Source organism: Dama dama, chromosome 2, assembly GCF_033118175.1.
Source record: "Dama dama isolate Ldn47 chromosome 2, ASM3311817v1, whole genome shotgun sequence".
NCBI lineage: Eukaryota > Metazoa > Chordata > Mammalia > Artiodactyla > Cervidae > Dama > Dama dama.
In genome coordinates, this window is record NC_083682.1 from 13,509,673 (window position 1) to 13,527,624 (window position 17,952).

General features: G+C 44.5%; 1 pseudogene; it reads left to right on the forward strand.

The window, feature by feature from the left end:
• Positions 1–1,214: 1,214 nt before the first annotated feature.
• On the forward strand, positions 1,215–16,209 carry LOC133066368 (pregnancy-associated glycoprotein 1-like; annotated as a pseudogene).
• The last annotated feature ends 1,743 nt before the right edge of the window (positions 16,210–17,952 follow it).

A 17,952-nucleotide genomic window follows, 5' to 3' on the forward strand; every position in this document is an offset into this window, starting at 1 on the left:
TCCAGCCGCTGAGTCAGAGTGAGAGGACCCTCGCGGGGCAGGTGCTGCTCCTTGGTCATTATCGCTTGGGGCCCCACAAAGCTAACATATTTAGTATGCATTCAGTCTCTTTTTAAATCACCTAACTTGAATTAAATCCCTCTCCATCCCAACTGCACTCCCACCTCTAGGCCAATAATAAAACCTGCATGGAATGAAGGCTGAACTCAGCACACCATTATGCAGGTTATGTTCCCACTATATTCTTCCGGGGGTGGAGAGGGGGCAAGAATTAGTTGCTAACATTAAAATCAGTAGATTGTACAGAAATATCCAACCTTCTGATTCTCTTGAAAACATGGCCAACTGGCCTGCTTTCCAGCATGGTTGAAGTGGAGGAAAGGCTGCTGCTAGTGGTCAGGCCTGTGCTGCCCAGGGTCCAGCATGGCCACTAGTCCTACTATCATTTCTCTTGCCTCCTGGTGCCATGAGTTTGTGAGAACTAGACCGCTAGCTCACGGAAGATAAAGACTACTTTTGTCTTGATCAACTTTGACTTTGAAGCCTCTAACTCAGAACCCAGCACACAGTTCTTCCTTGTACATTTGTTGGATGATGTAAAATATCTTGTGGACATTTCTTCCAATACTGAAACCATGCAATTGAAGTACTGCTCTGCCCTAAATCTTTGATGCAGACTGACATCACAGGTGCCCCTGATCTCTGCCATTAGACCCACTTCCTAAAGCCAGTTGTATGTCCCTGGGGTGTCCCTGAACTCTTCATTTTGCCATTTGATAGCTTGTCCTCCTAGCAATCTCCTCTTCAACTGAGGACCACAAACCACACCTCATGAAGTGGCTAGGAAGACCACGTGAGATGATGAATGGTAGCATGGCCCCTAATATTCATTTTTATGGTGTTCTTAGCAGTTTTTTCTCCAGGTTGGCAAGTTTCCCCTGCTCTTAGATGTCCATGCAGATCAGTGTGGTTTTTCAGGCAAGTGACAAGGAAGAGATTACAGTATAATTCTCTGTATTCTGAGAACCTTCAAACTCCACTCACCAAGGACACTGATGGAGGTAAGATTTTATTGAGAGCTGTGTATTTTTATCAAATCCATTTTGGCCAAATCCAATTATGGCAGGTCAGAGCTTATATAACAAGGAGCACCTGGTCACCACTACATGCTAAGAACCCAAACTTCCCTGAGTACTTGGAGCCAGGAAAGAAGCATGAAGTGGCTTGTGCTCCTCAGGCTGGTGGCCTTCTCAGAGTGCATAGTCATGTAAGTATGGGGACTGTAAGCCGCATCATTTTCCTTTCTGGGATTTTTCTTTTTGTCTGATTATTCTTCCACCCATCAGGATTAGAAGGGAAAGGAATATTTCTCTGACAGTGTTAAAGTTCATCTCTTACTTATTGACAAGTACCTTGCTATAGGAACTGTGGGTCCCAGGGTCTTGGCATAGATTTGCATGGTTGCACAACTCTTGGGGTCCAGTTATGTTGTGACCTGTTGAAAATGTAACTCCTTGGAATTGTTCAGTGCACAGCTAGTGCAGATGTAGGTGTGGTCCTGTGGAATAGCAATTTTCTACATTTTATTCAACATGTCCTCTCTGTTCTCTGTCTGCTTCGGTGTATATGTCTATGTCTGCATCTCTGTATCTCTCTCACCTATGTCTCCATCTCTTTGGAAGCCTCTGTGAGTGCAGAACTCTCTGTGTTGTTTTCTTTCCTTTTAATTTTTCTTTTGTCTTGTCCTTCCTTCTCGAGCCTCTTAATTCCTTATTTTCTTCCCTATCTCCTGGATTCTTTTTTCAACCCTCTCTTCTATTTCAACATGGAGACGGATAGAGCTCCTTAAACATTGTTTTACATCTGACAAGCAGTGTAACCACAGCCAACTCACAATCTTCCTGCATTTCAAATTCCTCCCCTGTAAAAAGAGGATATAGTGGGATGAGAAGGATATAGTGGGATGGCAACAGCAATGCTAAAGATTTTCATTTTTGAAACTTCCAATTTACCGGGTACTTTTTTTTTTTTATTAGTTGGAGGCTAATTACTTCACTACATTTCAGTGGGTTTTGTCATACATTGATATGAATCAGCCATAGATTTACACGTATTCCCCATCGCAATCCCCCCTCCCACCTCCCTCTCCACCCGATTCCTCTGGGTCTTCCTAGTGCACCAGGCCCAAGCACTTGTCTCATGCATCCCACCTGGGCTGGTGATCTGTTTCACCATAGATAGTATACATGCTGTTCTTTTGAAACATCCCACCCTCACATTCTCCCACAGAGTTCAAAAGTCTGTTCTGTATTTTTGTGTCTCTTTTTCTGTTTTGCATATAGGGTTATCATTACCATCTTTCTAAATTCCATATATATGTGTTAGTATGCTGTAATGTTCTTTATCGTTCTGGCTTACTTCACTCTGTATAAGGGGCTCCAGTTTCATCCATCTCATTAGGACTGGTTCAAATGAATTCTTTTTAATGGCTGAGTAATATTCCATGGTGTATATGTACTACAGCTTCCTTATCCCTTCATCTGCTGATGGGCATCTAGGTTGCTTCCATGTCCTGGCTATTATAAACAGTGCTGCGATGAACATAGGGTGCACGTGTCTCTTTCAGATCTGGTTTCCTCAGTGTGTATGCCCAGAAGTGGGATTGCTGGGTCATATGGCAGTTCTATTTCCAGTTTTTTAAGAAATCTCCACACTGTTTTCCATAGCGGCTGTACTAGTTTGCATTCCCACCAACAGTGTAAGAGGGTTCCCTTTTCTCCACACCCTCTCCAGCATTTATTGCTTGTAGACTTTTGGATAGCAGCCATCCTGAGTGGCGTGTAATGGTACCTCATTGTGGTTTTGATTTGCATTTCTCTAATAATGAGTGATATTGAGCATCTTTTCATGTGTTTGTTAGCCATCTGTATGTCTTCTTTGGAGAAATGTCTGTTTAGTTCTTTGGCCCATTTTTTGATTGGGTCATTTATTTTTCTGGAATTGAGCAGCAGGGCTTGCTTGTATATTTTTGAGATTAATCCTTTGTCTGTTTCTTCATTTGTTATTATTTTTTCCCAATCTGAGGGCTGTCTTTTCACCTTACTTATAGTTTCCTTTGTAGTGCAAAAGATTTTAAGTTTCATTAGGTCCCATTTGTTTAGTTTTGCTTTTATTTCCAATATTCTGGGAGGTGGGTCATAGAGGATCTTGCTGTGATTTATGTCGGAGAGTGTTTTGCCTATGTTCTCCTCTAGGAGTTTTATAGTTTCTGGTCTTACATTTAGATCTTTAATCCATTTTGAGTTTATTTTTGTGTATGGTGTTAGAAAGTGTTCTAGTTTCATTCTTTTACAAGTGGTTGACCAGTTTTCCCAGCACCACTTGTTAAAGAGGTTGTCTTTTTTCCATTGTATATCCTTGCCTCCTTTGTCAAAGATAAGGTGTCCATAGGTTCGTGGATTTATCTCTGGGCTTTCTATTCTGTTCCATTGATCTATATTTCTGTCTTTGTGCCAGTACCGTACTGTCTTGATGACTGTGGCTTTGTAGTAGAGTCTGAAGTCAGGCAGGTTGATTCCTCCAGTTCCATTCTTCTTTCTCAAGATTACTTTGGCTATTCAAGGTTTTTTGTATTTCCATACAAATTGTGAAATTCTTTAGTCTACTTCTGTGAAAAATACCGTTGGTAGCTTGATAGGGATTGCATTGAATCTATAGATTGCTTTGGGTAGAATAGCCATTTTGACAATATTGATTCTTCCAATCCATGAACACGGTATGTTTCTCCATCTGTTTGTGTCCTCTTTGATTTCTTTCATCAGTGTTTTATAGTTTTCTATGTATAGGTCTTTTGTTTCTTTAGGTAGATATACTCCTAAGTATTTTATTCTTTCTGTTGCAATGGTGAATGGTATTGTTTCCTTAATTTCTCTGTCTGTTTTTTCATTGTTAGTATATAGGAATGCAAGGGATTTCTGTGTGTTAATTTTATATCCTGCAACTTTACTATATTGATTGATTAGCTCTAGTAATTTTCTGGTAGAATCTTTAGGGTTTTCTATGTAGAGGATCATGTCATCTGCAAACAGTGAGAGTTTTACTTCTTCTTTTCCTATTTGGATTCCTTTTACTTCTTTTTCTGCTCTGATTGCTGTGGCCAGCACTTCCAACACTATGTTGAATAGTAGTGGTGAGAGTGGGCACCCTTGTCTTGTTCCTGATTTCAGGGGAAATGCCTTCAATTTTTCACCATTGAGGGTGATGCTTGCTGTGGGTTTGTCATATATAGCTTTTATTATGTTGAGGTATGTTCCTTCTATTCCTGCTTTTTGGAGAGTTTTAATCATAAATGAGTGTTGAATTTTGTCAAAGGCTTTCTCTGCATCTATTGAGATAATCATATGGTTTTTATCTTTCAATTTGTTAATGTGGTGTATTACATTGATTGATTTGCAGATATTAAAGAATCCTTGCATTCCTGGGATAAAGCCCACTTGGTCATGGTGTATGATTTTTTTAATATGTTGTTGGATTCTGTTTGCTAGAATTTTGTTAAGGATTTTTGCATCTATGTTCATCAGTGATATTGGCCTGTAGTTTTCTTTTTTTGTGGCATCTTTGTCTGGTTTTGGAATTAGGGTGATGGTGGCCTCATAGAATGAGTTTGGAAGCTTACCTTCTTCTGCAATTTTCTGGAAGAGTTTGAGTAAGATAGGTGTTAGCTCTTCTCTAAATTTTTGGTAGAATTCAGCTGTGAAGCCATCTGGTCCTGGGCTTTTGTTTGCTGGAAGATTTTTGATGACAGTTTCGATTTCCTTGCTTGTGATGGGTCTGTTAAGATCTTCTATTTCTTCCTGGTTCAGTTTTGGAAAGTTATACTTTTCTAAGAATTTGTCCATTTCATCCAAGTTGTCCATTTTATTGGCATAGAGCTGCTGGTAGTAGTCTCTTATGATCCTTTGTATTTCAGTGTTGTCTGTTGTGATCTCTCCATTTTCATTTCTAATTTTGTTAATTTGGTTTTTCTCTCTTTGTTTCTTAATGAGTCTTGCTAATGGTTTGTCAATTTTGTTTATTTTTTCAAAAAACCAGCTTTTAGCTTTGTTGATTTTTGCTATGGTCTCTTTAGTTTCTTTTGCATTTATTTCTGCCCTGATTTTTAAGATTTCTTTCCTTCTGCTAACCCTGGGGTTCTTCATTTCTTCCTTCTCTAATTGCTTTAGGTGTAGAGTTAGGTTATTTAATTGGTTTTTTTCCTGTTTCTTGATGTAAGCCTGTAATGCTATGAACCTTCCCCTTAGCACTGCTTTTACAGTGTCCCATAGGTTTTGGGTTGTTGTGTTTTCATTTTCATTCATTTCTATACATATTTTGATTTCTTTTTTGATTTCTTCTATGATTTGTTGGTTATTCAGAAGCGTGTTATTTAGCCTCCATACGTTTGAATTTTTAACAATTTTTTTCCTGTAATTGAGATCTAATCTTACTGCACTGTGGTCAGAAAAGATGACTGGAATGATTTCAATTTTTTTTGAATTTTCCAAGACCAGATTTATGGCCCAGGATGTGATCTATTCTGGAGAAGGTTCCATGTGCACTTGAGAAAAAGGTGAAGTTGATTGTTTTGGGGTGAAATGTCCTATAGATATCAATTAGGTCTAGCTGGTCCATTGTGTCATTTAAGGTTTGTGTTTCCTTATTAATTTTCTGTTTAGTTGATCTATCCATAGTTGTGAGTGGGGTATTAAAGTCTCCCACTATTATTGTGTTACTATTAATTTCCTCTTTCATACTCGTTAGCGTTTGCCTTACATATTGCGGTGCTCCTATGTTGGGTGCATATATATTTATAATTGTTATATTTTCTTCTTGGACTGATCCTTTGATCATTATGTAGTGTCCTTCTTTGTCTCGTTTCACAGCCTTTATTTGAAAGTCTATTTTATCTAATATGAGTATTGCGACTCCTGCTTTTTTTGGTCTCCGTTTGCATGAAATATTTTTTTCCAGCCCTTCACTTTTAGTCTGTATGTGTCTCTTCTTTTGAGGTGGGTCTCTTGTAGACAGCATATATAGGGGTCTTGTTTTTGTATCCATTCAGCCAGTCTTTGTCTTTTGGTTGGGGTATTCAACCCATTTACATTTAGGGTAATTATTGATAGGTGTGGTCCCATTGCCATTTACTTTGTTGTTTTGGGTTCACGTTTATACAACCTTTCTGCATTTCCTGTCTAGAGAAGATCCTTTAGCATTTGTTGAAGAGCTGGTTTGGTGGTGCTGAATTCTCTCAGCTTTTGCTTGTCTGTAAAGCTTTTGAATTCTCCTTCATATCTGAATGATATCCTAGCTGGATACAGTAATCTAGGTTGTAGGTGATTCTCTTTCATTACTTTCAGTACGTCCTGCCATTCCCTTCTGGCCTGGAGGGTTTCTATTGATAGATCAGCTGTTATCCTTATGGGAATCCCTTTGTGTGTTCTCTGTTGTTTCTCCCTTGCTGCTTTTAAGATTTGTTCTTTGTGTTTGATCTTTGTTAATTTGATTAATATGTGTCTTGGGGTGTTTCGCCTTGGGTTTATCCTGTTTGGGACTCTCTGGGCTTCTTGGACTTGGGTGGCTATTTCCTTCCCCATTTTAGGGAAGTTTTCAGCTATTATCTCCTCGAGTATTTTCTCATGGCCTTTCTTTTTGTCTTCTTCTTCTGGAACTCCTATGATTCGAATGTTGGGGCGTTTCACAGTGTCCCAGAGGTCCCTGCGGTTGTCCTCATTTCTTTTGATCCTTTTTTCTTTTTTCCTCTCTGATTCATTTATTTCCACCATTTTATCTTCTACCTCACTTATCCTATCTTCTGCCTCCGTTATTCTACTCTTGGTTCCCTCCAAAGTATTTTTGATCTCATTCATTGCATTATTCATTTTTAATTGACTCTTTTTTATTTCTTCTAGGTCTTTATTAAACATTTCTTGTATCTTTTCAATCTTTGTCTCCAGGCTATTTATCTGTAACTCCATTTTGTTTTCAAGATTTTGGATCATTTTTATTATCATTATTCTAAATTCTTTTTCAGGTAGATTCCCTATCTCCTCCTCTTTTGTTTGACTTGATGGGCATTTTTCATGTTCCTTTACCTGTTGGGTATTTATTTGCCTTTTCATCTTGTTTAGATTGCTGTGTCTGGAGTGGGCTTTCTGTATTCTGGAGGTCTGTGGTTCCTTTTTATTGTGGAGGATTTACCCAGTGGGTGGGGTTAGACGATTGGCTTGTCAAGGTTTCCTGGTTAGGGAAGCTTGCATCAGTGTTCTGGTGCGTGGAACTTGATTTCTTCTCTTTGGAGAACAATGGAGTGCCCAGTAATGAGTTTTGAGATGGGTCTATGTGTTAGGTGTGACCTTGGGCAGCCTGTATGTTGATGTTCAGGGCTATGTTCCTGCGTTGCTGGAGAATTTGCGTGGTATGTCTTGCTCTAAAACTTATTGGCTCTTGGGTGGTGGTTGGTTTCAGTGTAGGTATGGAGGCTTTTGTACAGTCACTTATTACTTGAAGTTCCATGTAGTCAGGAGTTTTCTGGTGTTCTCAGGTTTTGGGCTTAGGTCTCCTGCCTCTTGATTTCAGTTTTATTCTTCCTGTAGTCTCAGGACTTCTCCAACTATACAGCACTCCTTTCGAAGACAATGGGCTGCTTTTCTGGGTGCCTGATGACCTCAGCTAGCGATCAGAAGTTGTTTTGTGACGTTTGCTCTGCGTTCTGTTATTCTTTTGATGAATTTGTAGGAGACAAAGTGGTCTCCCCATCCTACTCCTCCGCCATCTTGGCTCCGCCCCTATCAGGTACTTTTTATCCATCGGACTTCGCTGGTGACTCAGACAGTAAAGTGTCTGCCTACAATGTGGGAGACCTGGGTCCAACGCCTGGATTGGGAAGATTTCCTGGAGAAGGAAATGGCAACCCATTCCAGTATTCTTGCCTGGAAAATCCCATTGACAAAGGAGCGTGGTAGGTTACTGTCCATGGGGTCGCAAAGAGTTGGACTTGGCTGAGCGACTTCACTTCACTTCACTTTATATCCATCACTTCAGTTATCCCCCAAATATTCTATTTGGAGGGTGGGAATTGTTACACTCCACCTTTTTACCAAGGGAGAGACTGAGACACCACATGGTCATATGGCTTACCAAAGATTATGGAACAGAACCTGTATTCAAACGTATGTCTTTGTCATGGTACATGCATAAAATTCTGATAATAAGGTGACTCATAAAAATGATTGGAAAGTACACAGGGCCATTACAATGACATTTATACCTTAACAGACACAGCTAATTGTTGCTTCTTCTTTGTTTTTTTTCCCCCAATGCTTGGTGAAAGAATACCTCTAACAAAAATGAAGACCATGGGAGAAACTCTCAGTGAAAAAGAACTGCTGAACAGTTTCCTGAGGGAACATGCTTATAGACTGTCCCAGATTTCTACTGGTAACTCAAATATAACTTCTGTACCCATGAGGAACTTCCTTGATGTGTGTTGGGGGGATGGTGCTCCACATGCCCCCTGGGGTGTGGCCTAGCATTGGAGTTCTTCTGGAGGTGGCAGGTGGGATGTTGGGGCTGGGGCTCCTTCAGGAGGCAGAAACACTGGGAAAGAGGGACCCCACCCGCAGGAGAAGGCATTCTCATCCTCAACTCTTGGTCTGTGGTGACTGGGCCCAGCAATGACCAGGTGGCAGGTAAACATCCATTTCTGTGTCAAAGATGTGTCATTAGTGTGAGGGAGATTGCTCCTTCTGAACTAAGAGAGCCACTCAGTAACAGATGAAGAGTGAGCCATCTCTGGTCAAAGGATAAAGCCAACTGCAAAGTAATTGTGAATCCCCAGGCAGAGGAGTTCAACTTCCACAGATGCAAGAACCACAGCAGTAAATGTTACTGAACCCCTAATCTGTGTCAAGCCATAAGAATCTAACACTGTGATTATTTTTATTAGATTTTTTAAGGACTCATTTTGTCTTCAAGAATGCCCAGGCCAGCGTGAGAAACAGGTAAAGGGTAAATACATGTCAAATGAGAGGGTCAGCTGTGTGGTGTTGATTGGATATGGTCTGAGTTTAGAGGGAGCAGCTAGGGTTGATCAAGGTGGACCTCCTGGGGAAGGATGTGCCCAGGCTGGATTTGAAGAGGAGACTAGAGAGCTCCTCCAATGAAGGTACTAGGACTTCCCTGGGGTCAAGTGCTTGTAGCTCTGGGCTTCCAATGCAGGAGGTACTGCTTCAAAGCCTGATCACAGGGCTAATATCCTGTATGCCACATAGCACAGAAAAAAACAAATGCAGGCACCTCTGTGACAAAGGCTGTGAGCTTCACAGTGGTTGGAAAGTGATCTCAGGAGACATGTGACACCCAGAGGGAAGAAGCAGTGTGGGAATCAAAGGGAGCCAAGTCTGCACTGACCAACCCCCTTTTGGTCCCCATAGTAGTCCTATGTGGGTAACATCACCATTGGAACACCCGCTGAGGAGTTTCAGGTTATCTTTGATACAGGCTCATCTGACTTGTGGGTGCCCTCCATCTTTTGCAACAGTCCATCGTGTTGTGAGCACAAGAACCTCCCAATCCATCCATCTTTTACTTCCCTGACACCCCTTACTCCACCTTTGGCACCTGTATGACCCTCATCTCTCATGTCTGCAGATACACACAATGCCTTCAAATATTACGAGTCTTGCACCTATCGGGATATGAACACGCCCTTCAGCATCATCTATGGAACTGGGTTAATGAAGGAATTTCTTGCTTATGACTCCATTTGGGTAATGTGGAAACAGAAACTGAGTCAGGACTGACTACGGAGTGACTGCTGCTTACAAAACAGTTGCAGGACCAGCTGTCAGAACCCATCCTTTTCTAACTCCCATAGATATTGGCCATCTTAGCCACAGGATCCTGTCCCTGGGGAGACAGCGCCTGTGGTGACAGAGAAACTCCCAGCTTAGCTAACCCAGAGAGTGCCTTGGGGTGTGGACTTGCAGCTCCCGTGCTCACGAGCAGCTCAAGGTGCATTTTTATGGGAGCAAGAAGAGGGGAAAATAGCACCCGTTTTTATATTCTCTGACTGTTCCAGGCACTTTCATGGTAATAACTTGTTTAATCCTGCAATAACCCCACACAGCAGGTACTCTGGTAGGCTCATGATACAGATGAGAAGACTGAGGTGTAGACAGCAAGGGCCTTGCTGAGGTCACATATGAGGTAAGCGGTGGAGCTGGACTGGCTTTTCAGGACTGAAGCTGGTGTAAGATATTTGGGGACAGGATAAAACTAATCTGGGGACCCTGGGGGTGGTCAAGCACTTTAGATATCCAGGCTGGGAAAGAAGGAAGCCAGAGATGTTGTGGGGCCTAATAAAAGGTTTCTCACTCCAGGGGCCTTTCAGAGTCTAATAAAACCTTTGGCCTGCCTCCCGCAAATTACCACAGTAGTTCCCCTCCCTCTTTTACTCTCTCTCTCCCATACACACTCACACAAAGACACACATATCCCCAAAGTGTATTTCCCAGGAGGTTATTTCATAAGAACCCTGCCAGCAACATTGTGTAACTGGCGTCTGCCATCCTGGGCAGATGCAGAATCCAAAATACATTGCAATCAATTCAGTCCATTTCTGTCATCAGTCATAGTGACGCCAGTAGAAGGCTCTCCTGCTGTCTACTCTTTTTGTCCTGAAAGGGGCACAACTGGGTCCTGACCTGAGTCTCTTGGTTGCGCCACCTGGACAGAGGGCTTGAGGCCAATTTGACAGAGGAGCAGATGTTTTAAAATCCACAGCCCACACAAATACAACCCAACTTTCCCTCCCATCATGATCTAACCATCTGAGGCCCATCGAAGACACAGCTTAGCCTCAGTTCTTCTCTGAGGATCTAATGGCAATGCACCCCGGCCTAGTCCCAGCCCCACTTCCTAAATCTTTATGTGGGAATACTCTCTTCTCCACAGATTGGGGACCTTGTTAGCACTGACCAGCCATTTGGCCTAAGCTTGGAGCTAAACAAGTTTGACAATACACCCTTTGATGGCCTCCTGAGCTTGGACTACGCCGACATGTCCATCATAGGAACCATCCCCATCTTTGACAACCTGAAGAAACAAGCTGCCGTTTCTGAGCCTGTCTTTGCCTTCTACTTGAGCAAGTAAGTCTGAGCTGGATAAGCCCTCTCTCCAAATTAACTGTAAGATGCTTTCCGTTGCACGAAAATTATAGAACACTTGATACAGAAGTATCCTGAGAGATAAACTAACCCAGGATAACTATGGCCCCAGGGCCTCACCTGGCTTCACCACTGGCTTTTATAAATAAAGTTTTATTGGAACACAACTGTGCCCCTGGGCTCAAGAGAAGCGGCTTTGTCTAGGGGTGAGGAAAGGGGAAGACCAATGGAATGTGTCAGGATACAAGCTGGAGGAAAAGGCAACAGGATTTGCTGGTGGATTTGATATGGAAGGAAGGAGAGGGATGGCAGAAATCTTTCCTTCCTCACTGTCAGTTCACTGGGAACTAAATACTGGCTGCCCAACTTTCAGGAGCCAGTGAAAAATGGAAGTGTGGGAGCCCTTGTTCAAAAAGTATTGGGAATTTCAAGACAGGGATAGCACAGGTGGGGACCCTGACTGTGGGGCCCCATGGATAGCACAGGTCACAGGCCAGTGAAGCCAGCCCTGGGTGACCTGAAGCCACACTCTTAGTGCTCTCAGTCCTTGATTTTTCTGAAAAATGACAAGTTGGGCAAAGGGAAGGCCAAAACCCTTCAGCACACTGTCCTCTGAGGGTATATCTGAGCACTCAGGTCTCAGGAGGTCCAGGTTCTCTGCAGAAGCCTGGGTGGGTGGAACCTGGCCAGGTCACTCAGCTTCTAACCTCTGTGCCACTATTAACCAGTTACCAGCCTCAACCTGGTTCTCAATACCTCCTTGGCTCAATCTCTGCATCTGTAAATAGGGAGCTCATTAGGGCCTTGATGAGTGGACAAGCACGGCCCTGATAGTGCTGTTGTTACTGTCCCCCCAAATTCCCCTTCCTCTTGTCTCTACAGATGCAGGGGGAAGGGCAGTGTGGAGATGTTTGGTGGTGTGGACAAAGGCTACTACCAGGGAGAGCTCAACTGGATACCATTGACCCAAGCAGGTGACTGGTGTGTAAACATGGACCGGTAAGCCTCTCCCTTTAAGGGTCACCTCAAGTGGTGCTCCCACATCTGTACAATGACACAGGTAGACACACACAAATGCACTCGCAGACATACAGTCAATGGACATATATACCACCCACAACAACACATGCAGACACAGTCAGTCAGGCAGTTCAGTCACTCAGTCGTGTCCGACTCTTTGCAACCCCATGAACTGCAGCACGCCAGGCCTCCCTGTCCATCACCAACTCCTGGAGTCCACCCAAACCCATGTCCATTGAGTCAGTGATGCCATCCAACCATCTCATCCTCGGTTGCCCCCTTCTCCTCCTGCCCTCAGACACAGGACACATACAAATACACAAGCAGGCACATATCAACACATAGTCTGACACATAAAAACACACACAGGCATAGATAAACATGCATAGCCAGTCAGAGACACACAAGCACACACACAGAGCCACAAAGGAATATATACACAAATAAACACACAAACACAAAGATACACAAACCACCCATGGATCCATAATCACCCCAGTCTCCTCACCAGGTCTTTGACCAGGGTGCTTCACAGGGTGCAGAGAGGCCTTTGTAGCTGGGGGAGGACTGCACCCCTGAGTGTGAGGTGGGGAACATGGTTAGAGGACTTTACAGTGTGGTAAAAAGAGGATTAGGGAGAATTTCCTCAGCCTGAACAGAGTTATGATAAGATGACCAACTATCCAGAGCTACATGGGACCAAGGAAGTTCTCAGTACATATAAATGTTAGTTTAAAAACAGGAAAACTCCTGAACAAATGGGGAAGTCTGGTCTCCTTAGGGAGAAACTAGTCAGCAGTGGAGAGAGGATGGCCAGAGTCCTGAGACCTAGAAGCAACTCATAATAAAAGACACCCCATGTAGCCATAGCTACCTATTGCCTACCCCAGGCACCCAGTGCAGCAGGTGCTATAACTGAGAGAATCAGGAAGGTGGGATACAGAAATGACTTGAGAACAAGGGGCAATAATTGATGGGTTTCTGTGTAACACCCTCAGACAAATGCTGGCCTTTCCTTTGGAGTTCCTCTGGGCTAGTCAGTTATCACCTGGCCAGGGCCTCAGTGTCTGAGCTGAGTGAGTGAACAGTGCTGGGAGACACCCTCTCCCAGGACAGCCGGTCTCCCCTACGCCTCTGAGAATCTGCTGCCCCTGGGAACCTCCATCTTCACTTTGTGTTTGACCCATTTTTGTTGGACACTGGATACAGCTCTCTGGATGATCCTCATTCATTATTTTCAGTCTTCATTCACTCATTGAACAGACAAACATTGGGCATCCACTGTGTGCCAGGCACTTTAGTGAGGCAATGAGAATAAAACTCTCCCTCACATCTGAGAAGGCAGATGTGCAAGGAATGACTCAGTCACATAGTGAACTGTCACTTTGGTACATGCTAGACATGAGGAAGTGTCTACAGAGAGTGACCAAGACAGGAGACTGATACAGCCTGGGAGAAAGACTTCCCGGAAACCATGACAGTTAAGCTGGAATCTGGAAGATGAGAAGAAATTAGCCACTCAAAGGGGAGGAGGGTCTTCCAGGAAGGGAGACCAGCTTGTGTCAAGGTACAAAAGAGCCTGGTGTATTCAAATACTGCATTCAAGGATGTTAAGGAAGGTGCTGTGATCAGAGCAAAGGAACAGTCAGGGCAAGAGATGAAGAGTTGTTCAGGAAACAGGCAGTAGGGGAGGGGGCAGTTCTGGGGAGATTCAGAGTGACCTTGACACCTGCTTTGCCCTGATGTCTCAGCATCTCCATGAAGAGAAAGGTCATTGCTTGTTCTTGTAGATGTCATGCCACTGGGGACACTGGGACATCACTGATCCTTGGCCCAACAATGCTGGTCAATAACATCCAGAAGCTCATCGGGGCCACACCACGGGCTTCCAAGGTGAAGGGTTATGCCAAAGGGTCGCTCCCAGTCTCCACACACAACAAGGATCTACAGGGCCAACCTCTCTCCCCCCCTCTCTAACAGCACTATGTTTCATGTTTTGCGGTCAATACCCTGCCCTCTCTTATCTTCACCATCAACGGCATCAAGTACCCAGGGCCAACTCAAGCCTACATCCTCAAGGTGAGGGGACATCCCTGAGGGGTGATTCTCAAATTGGAACTTGTAGGAACCCTTGGGCTGCTGCTGGGGGGAGGGCGCCCTCTGCAGGCCATCTCGCACTATTGCAGATGCTGCTGAGCCCCTGAGCCCCTGTGGCTGGGCCAGTCTCCCACAACACCAACCACATGAGAGTAAAGGCCCGTCTGGGACACTGATCATCCTGAAATAAATGTGGAGACGCCGCACCATGCTGGCATGGTGGGAGTCATAAGGAGAGGGGAACACTGAGGTCCTCAGTCCTCAGAGAGCTTCAATTCAATCCTCAATTGAATCCTTCAATTCAACCCTCAGATGCATGAACACGGAATGTCAGCGCCAGCTGTCCCTGAAATAAGCCATGTGACAAGGAGAATGGCTGGGGACAGTCCCAGTGTGCTGTCCCAGCATAAATCAACAGTCTCCCTTCCCTCCTCAAAGTTTTCCTGGTTTTAATGATAAGTTGCTTGGTTACCCTAGTTCCTGGCTGCAACTTCCCCTTACTAAACCCTGTTCCCTCTCTGTGAGTTAGAGTACAAGTCCCCTCGGTGGGAAATTGGATGCTAAGGTGAATAAAGGGTGCACAGTGGCTGCTCAGCCCCAGCACAGGATGGTGGCTTCATGTCAGCTCCCAGTGAGAGTTCAGAGGGGGCTGATGAGCTCAAAGAAGGCTTTGAGGAAGAGAGGGAATTTCAGTAATTCTAACCCCACAGTTCATGGAGCCATAAGGAGACCTGCTGGGTCTAGGCTAATTTACACTGGATTCCATGGAAATGGTATCCCAAGGTCCTCTCAAATGGACCTTGGGAGCAGATTAGTGGTGATGAGGGCTACGGACCAGCCAGTGAGGGTGGAGCACCAGAGTACTTCACCCATCCAAGCCTGGAGTGGCCAAAGAGGGTGAGTGTGTGTCCAAGGAATCTTCCCAGAGGGCCTGAGCGAAGTCCTAAAGAATGTGTTGTGAGCACTGCTATGAATGTATTTAAGATGGATAACAAGCAAGAAGCTACTGAGTAGGACAGGGAACTCTGCTCAGTGTTATTTGGCAGCCTGGACGGGAGGGGTGTCTTTGGAACAAGAATACATGGATATGTATGACTGAGTCCCTTTCCTGTCCACCTGAAACTCAAAATATTGTTAATTAGGTATACTCCAAAACAAAAGTAAAAGTTAAACAAAAAAATATTGAGGGGATGCAGGAGAAGAACCAGCATTCTCTGCAGAGAAAACCTGGGACAGGACTCAGAAGGAAAGAAGCAGAGTGTGAGGAGGACTATGGGACACTCTTGTTCTTTTCTAAACAATTGTATTGAAGTGTGGCTGATCTTCAGTGTTCCCTTCACTTCTGATGCACAACAAACTGACTCAGTTACACACATCCAAAAATATATTTTCTTTTTCTTTTTCTTTTCATTACAGTTCTATCAGTGAATACTGAATATAGTTCCTTGTGCTATACACTAGGACTTTGTGGTTTATCAGTCCTCTGTGTATTGCTCTGCTTCTGATAATCCTAAATTTCCCATCTTCCTATCCCCAACTCCCCTGCTATATGGCAACCACATGTCTTGGCCCTTTTCGTTTTTGGATGAACCCTCACATCCCAAGCTGCTGAGAAAATCACCTAATACTTTACCAAAAGAGGGAAATAAAACCAAGAAGTGTGCTGAGTCTGGATACTGAGAGCAGCTGCAGGTAAGGGCTCAGGCTGACTGGTGTGTGTCTCTGACTCCCCCAGGATTCTTGAGGCCACTGTTTTAGCACCTTTCAAGGGGGCACAGAGGAAGATAACAACTCAGAGAACTGGATCCTGGGTGATGTCTTCCTGTGGCTGTATTTCTCTGTTTATGATCAAGGAAATGACAGGATCGGCCTGGCTCCGGCAGTGTAAATGCTTGGACTGGTTCAGGAATCAGTCAGGCCTCTCCTAACACACACTCGCTCTCCCTAGGGCACTTCTGCCCAGCGATGCTGGTGAACTGTGTTTGGTGCTCTGCAAACCCTATTCTCAGTAAAGAATAAAAAGTTTCACTCTTAGTGGTGCTAAAACAAATGGGTGCCTCTGTTTGGGTCTGGGAGGTGCATAATAATCAGGGAGAATCTAGAACCAGGTCTGAACCACTAGTGAGAGGAGCCCAGCTCCAACTGCTTTCAATAATTGCAAGCTCTAAAGGTGCCCATGAAAAGCAGAGGGAGATGCAGTCAGTGTCTATGGGCTCTTTGAATGGATCAGGCTCTGTGCTTGTGAGATTAGAGTGGCCAGGGAAGGCCTGCCTGAGGGAGACACATTTGAGATGATGCTAAATGCTGAGAAGAAGCCAGCAATCCAAAAAGCTGGGAGAAAATCATTCTAGATGTGAGAAATAGTCACTGTAAAGGCCCAAGGTAATCAAGCTTAATGAATGGCTACTTTTCAACTTCCAATATTGCTTTAATGCTTGGAACTTGGGCACAAGTCACCAACCAGGACCTCGTTATATACTTCACTTGTGAGTTACCAGCGATGAACCATCTCATGCTCCCCAGAAGGGAGACCCTGGTGCTGTCAGAGCGCTGAGTCAGCCCTGGGCCCAGGGCCATTTACACAGGCTGGTTATCACCAGGGGCATCCTTTCCCAGGGGCATCACCAGTGACTCTGGCTATCTCTGTGTGCTTGTCCTCAGGGGTGGAAACTCCAGGGAACTGATAGAGCCAAGAGACAAACAAAACCTCTTGTCCCATCTTGCCCTGTGTGATCCTCTGGTCGGCTGACTACACTGCTGTCTGGGCAAAATCTTTCTCCCTGTTCCTTCTCCGAAGGTGGCTTGTGAATAACACCAGCACCTGACCCTGAAGTCTGGTGGCTGGAACTCAGCTCACAACCAGCTGAGACCCGGAGATGTCCAGCCTTGTCCTGAGTGTCTGTCCTTTTTCTCCAACCAGTTCCATGAAGCAAAGTCCCCCAAGAACATGACTGGTTCACCCGCTCTCAAGACATTCAAACCTCCAAGATCTTTTTTGAGCATCAAAGAGGGAACAAGCCCCATGATTATAGGCTTGTCTCAATCCAAACCTCACTCAGCCAGGCTCTTTCCCTGAGGAAAGAGTAAGACACGGCATCTAAGTTCTCAGAAGCTGAACATGGAATGCTGCTTGCTGTAAATGCGGATCCATGTGCCCAGTGTCCCGAGGGTCAGTGTTGTGTGAATGAGGAGCGGAAGCTCTGGGCCTGCAGAGCTGGGAGTGAGTTAGGCACCATCTGCATGACTGCTTCCTGGGGACACTCCAGCTAGTGCTTCCTCACTGTGCCTGGAACCTAGCAGAACCAGCCCCCAATAGTGCTTTCCTGCTGCTACAAGAAGGCAGGTCTTCTGAGAGAATCACAGCCAGACTTGAGGGACAGTGGGAAAGGAACTTCCACTCTGGTGCCTGCAGACCCCTGAGAGCTGCCTCGCAGTGGATGCAATTGAGCTTTCTCTCATCTTTTCCTTCCTGGAGTTCTCCTAGCCTGAGAACCAGAGGTCCGGGTTGCCAGGTCTTCACTAACTTACCTGCAGCTTTAGAGTGATTCATACACCCCAGGATTCAGCTTCCCATCTCTTGGATGAGGGAGACTGGACTTGCTCCAGAACACATGTTCCAGACTGAAGCTCA